Source organism: Homarus americanus, unplaced genomic scaffold (genome assembly GCF_018991925.1).
Source record: "Homarus americanus isolate GMGI-L3 unplaced genomic scaffold, GMGI_Hamer_2.0 scaffold31037, whole genome shotgun sequence".
Taxonomy (NCBI): Eukaryota; Metazoa; Arthropoda; class Malacostraca; order Decapoda; family Nephropidae; genus Homarus; species Homarus americanus.
The window spans coordinates 18607930-18612931 of NW_024722227.1; the positions used below are offsets into that span (position 1 = coordinate 18607930).

At 38.9% G+C, this 5002-nt stretch overlaps 1 pseudogene; it reads right to left on the reverse strand.

Annotated features, from left to right (window-relative positions):
- Nucleotides 1-487: 487 nt before the first annotated feature.
- Nucleotides 488-579, reverse strand: LOC121862682 (annotated as a pseudogene).
- Between the last annotated feature and the right edge of the window lie 4423 nt (nucleotides 580-5002).

Below are 5002 nucleotides of genomic sequence, written 5' to 3' on the forward strand. Positions count from 1 at the left end.
CATTACATAATGATAATAATGTTGATGATAATAATAATAATAAAAATAATAATAATAATAATAATAATGATAATAATAATTATAATAATAATAATAATAATAATAATAATAATAATAATAATAATAATAATAATAATAATAATAATAATAATAATAATAATAATAATAATAATAATAATAATAATAATAATAAAAATAATAATAATAATAATAATAATAATAATAAAGGACCATAAAAAATGGATCAATAGTGAGAAGCGATATATGTATGTTGTGTTGTCAAAGTAAGAAAAACAATTGAGACCCTGCAATTGTGTGTGAATGAGACAGGAAGTCAGATCAACAACCTGGGACTTTGTCACAATTTTCGTGATGCCATATGGCAGCAGCGTTCACCATTAGAGAATACATAATGTTTTCAATATCTTCCCAGGCGGTAGTACCTCCCTGTTTGATAGCTGACGATGACCTACTACCTACTAAATAAAAAAATGTAGAACTCTTCACGATTTTGCGTGTCATCCTTGCACAGGGGCCATGCTAATGATTTACGCTTTTTGATGATGGGTCGACACCCATCAGATTCATGCCAGATTTGTGGTAGATGCCACGCTTACCGGAAATGAGACAGTTGTAGTTTAGTACCTGTTTCTCCGTTTTTGTTTCCACAGCCTCTTTAACATAAGAACATAAGAAAATAAGGAGTCTGCAATAGGCCGGTTGGCCTGTGTATGGCAGCTCCTGTCGAGAGTTACTACCACTCTCTATCATCCATGAATCTATCTAGCCTCCTTTAAAAACATTCCAGCGTTCCAGTACTTACTACAAAGTTGCTAAGCTTGTTCCACTCGTCCACTACCCTATTTGTGAACCAGTTCCTTCCTATCTCTTTCCTAAACCTAAACTTATCCAACTTAAATCCGTTGCTACGAGTCCTATCCTGCTCGGATATTAAAATAACTTTATTTATATCTCCGTTATTGATTCCTTTCACCCACTTAAATACCTCTATCATATCTTCCGCACTCTTCGCCTTTCTAGGGAATGCAAGTTTAGTTTCTTTAATCTATCTTGATATGGAAGGTTTCAAAGTCTCGAAATCATTTTCGTCATTCTTCGCTGCACCGACTCCAGTGAATTGATATCCATTCTTTAATAAGGGCACCAGAATTGAACAGCATAATCGAGGTGCGGCCTGACTAGCGCAAGATAGGTTAGGTTAATTGATGCTACAGTGAAAATATACCGGTAGACACAACTCCAGTATGGTAAACCGCATACTATAATAGCACCATGTCTTTTTAGCCACAAACCACCGAGGGTTACCCCTTATTATTACTCGTTTCCTGTGAAATTTTCGATGCCAATAGTTGGATTTTGTGTTATTTTGGATGTACTAAAGTACTTGAAAGCGTTTATTTCCAACTCCTAGAGAACACGTGTTTTCGGCAAAAAAGGAGAAAAAACAATTGTCAATATTTTGAAAATGTGAATGAAGGACCTTCTCGACACGTTTATCAGTGAATCTCAGACATGAGGTAAACTGTTGCTGCTACCCAGGTCATCACGCCTTTACGAACAATTAATATTATTGGATACACACAACATCATGTACAGTGAAACCTGCTTAATTGATATGATTGTTAATTAATATAAATGAAGGGTCGCAGTATTTCTTAACTAAACGTCTTGAACCAGTATACTGAATCAGTGTGTAGAGGAGAACCTATTGTATATAGACATGTTAAGGGAAATGGATTGAAAAGTAACAAACAAATTATAATATCATTAGGTTGCCATTTTAAAGGAGTGAAAAAAAAAAGTTTCTTTAAAATGTGTTGGTGTGTGTTCTTCCCTGACTGACTACCGATGATTTGACCGTCATTACAATTGCAGAAAGATGAATTTTGGATAACTACACCTGCTCATGTCTCATAAGTGACAGTTGAACCACAACCAGACCTAATTTCTGTGTTCTGACCTCACTAGAGGAAAGGTCACAGCAGGCTTACCTCCCGGGGATTAATTGTCGGTTATGGCTAGTGCTACTTGTGAACAGGGCTGTGCCCTTCAGAGGGCCGAGTTGGAGAGGGCCAAGGAAGAAATCTTGAAATTAAAGGGAGTGATAGCGAGGATGAAGGAGGAAATGAGACAAGGAAAGCCTGTGTCTGACGAAAACTCAGGCGAATGGAAGGTTGTGAGGAGAGGGACGACCAAACTGGTGGTGAGAAAAGACACCAAGGATATGACATCAACAACTAAGTGTACCAACTCTTTCAGTCCTTTGATAGACGAATTCGACGTTAGCATAGTCAGGGAAAAGGCTGACAAGGAAGGTACGAAAACCTTAATTGTTGGCGAATCCCAGGTATGGTACCTGGACAGAGCTATTTGTGGTAAAAATAAAAATAGGATGAGGGTGTGTTTGCCCGGAGCTGGGGTGGGGGATATAGTTGACAGGATGGACAATATCTTGACTGGTAATGGGAACAAACCCATTATCTGCCTTAGTGCAGGAGGCAATGATATTGGCCGGTGTAGAAGTGAGGAGCTTCTTGATAAGTTCAAGACAGCTATAGGACTTATTAGGTTGAAGGGAGGGATCCCTATCATATGTGGTGTCCTGCCTAGAAGGAGAGGTGGCAATGAATGGTTGTCAAGGGCAGTTGGTGTTAACAGCCGTCTTCACAGATATTACAAGTCAATATCAGTCCCATTCACTGACAGCTGGGACAATTTCTACGGCAGAAGGGACCTTTATGCTAGGGATGGGGTGCATCTGTCCAGGGATGGGGTGGCAACCCTGGCTGGCTCTCTCGAGAAGCATTTCAAAAGATGTCGAAGTCTTTAAACTGCTAGGAGAACATATGAGCACGGGGGTGGAGGAGACTGCAGTGGGAGAGCTTAAACAAAGTGAAAGGTTACAGGGAAATAGTGCTGGGAATTATGACAAAACTAAATTAGGTAGGGAGTTAAAACCTAAACGAGACAAAGAGAGGACTCAGAACACGACTAACTTAGATGTCTACTACGCAAATAGTAGAAGTATGAGAAACAAAATGGATGAAATCAGGGCTTTGGTATGTACCGAAAAAATCGATATAATAGCATTCACCGAAATATGGATAAACCTAGACTCACGTGAGATACCTGTCGAATACCAAATTGCAGGTTACAAATTATTCCATACCTATAGGCAGATTAGGAAAGGAGGCTGAGTAGCAATCTATGTCAGGGATAATCTGAAGTGTGAAATAAATAAGGAAATAAAAGCAGAGTGGAACCCAGAAACAATTTGTATAGAATTAATTGATGGTAGGGAAAAATTAATCACAGGAGTAATATATAACCCTCCTAATCTTGATAGAGTTAATGAGCGACTTATTTGGGATGAAATGCGCAGGGCTTCCATACATAGTAAAGTCTGTATAGTAGGCGACTTTAACTTTAGCCAAATAGAGTGGATTGACCTTACGGGTAACTCAGAATCAGAGGATTTTCTTGAAACAATCCAGGACTGTTTCCTAAGCCAGCATATACCCGAACCCACCCCGAGTAATAATATACTCGATTTAGTTCTATCAAACAGAGAAAAACTCATTAGTAATGTCGAGGTAGGGAACGAACTTGCTAACAGCGATCACAAAGAAATTAGATTCCAGTTAGAATTTTAGGGTGGCTGCAAGGAAAATTCCACTAACGTCCCAGATTTCAGAAGGGCAAACTTTGATAGTTTGAAGAGGCAGCTGAGAGCAGGGGGTATCACGCTTGGGGGTGAATTACATGACCTCACATGAGGTGACCTCACACAATCTACCCACAGAGGGTGAACTCACCTTACCTGGAGTCCCGACGGTTGAGGATGGCCTAATAACGAGATCTGAGGTTGCCGAGTTCTACAACAATCTAAATAATGAGTTACTTAATGCACAAAGGCAGAACATACCATACAGAAAACTCAGATCAAACAACAATGACCCTAAATGGATAAATAATTATTTAAAGAATATTATTGGACAAAGGAAGGCTATAGGTAGGAGAATAAATCGTGGTGAAGTCTATCTCCGAGATTATTATAAGGAATTGGCCGGTAGGGTTAAGACCGAGGTAAGAAAAGCAAAGAGGAATAATGAGCTGAAGGTAGCAAGGGAGGCAAAGTCAAACCCCAAGGGATTCTATCAAATGTATCAAACTAAAACACGAGAAAAGATTGGACCTATACAGTCAGATACCGGTAAGCTAACTGATAACGGCGGAGAAATGAGCAATAATTTGAATAAATATTTTTCAACAGTTTTCACCACCGAAATTTAAACTTGATACCCGAAGCACCGACTCTATACAGAGATAGTGAAGAAAATAAATCAACCGAGATAGTAGTGTCCAGTAACGATGTTAGTAAGCAAATAGACAAACTAAAGCCTATTAAGTAATCAGGCCCCGATGAGATATTTGCCAGAGTATTAAAGGAATGTAAGGAAGAGTTTTGTATGCCCTTAGCAAAATTGTTAAACATGTCCTTAAAAACGGGTGTAGTACCAGAATCCTGGAGGATAGCGAATGTAATACCGATTTTCAAGAAGATAGATCACTATCCTCTAACTACCGACCAATCAGTCTAACATCAATTGTAGGTAAATTACTGGAAGCAATCATTTCAAACTCTATTCGAAATCACCCGGAGAAGCACAAGTTGATCAATGATTCCCAACATGGCTTCACAAGCGGGCGTTCATGTCTAACTAATCTATTAACATTCTTTTCATCTGTTTTCGAATCAGTGGACGAGGGGCACAATTATGACATGGTATATCTCGACTTTAGCAAAGCCTTCGACAGAGTCCCCCACGAACGACTAATACGAAAAGTGGAGGCTCATGGCATTAAAAGAGATATTCTAAAATGGATTAAGGCGTGATTACAGGACAGAAAACAGCAAGTGAACAATAACGGCACTAAATCCCATTGAAGCAACGACACTAGTGGAGTTCCCCTAGGCTCA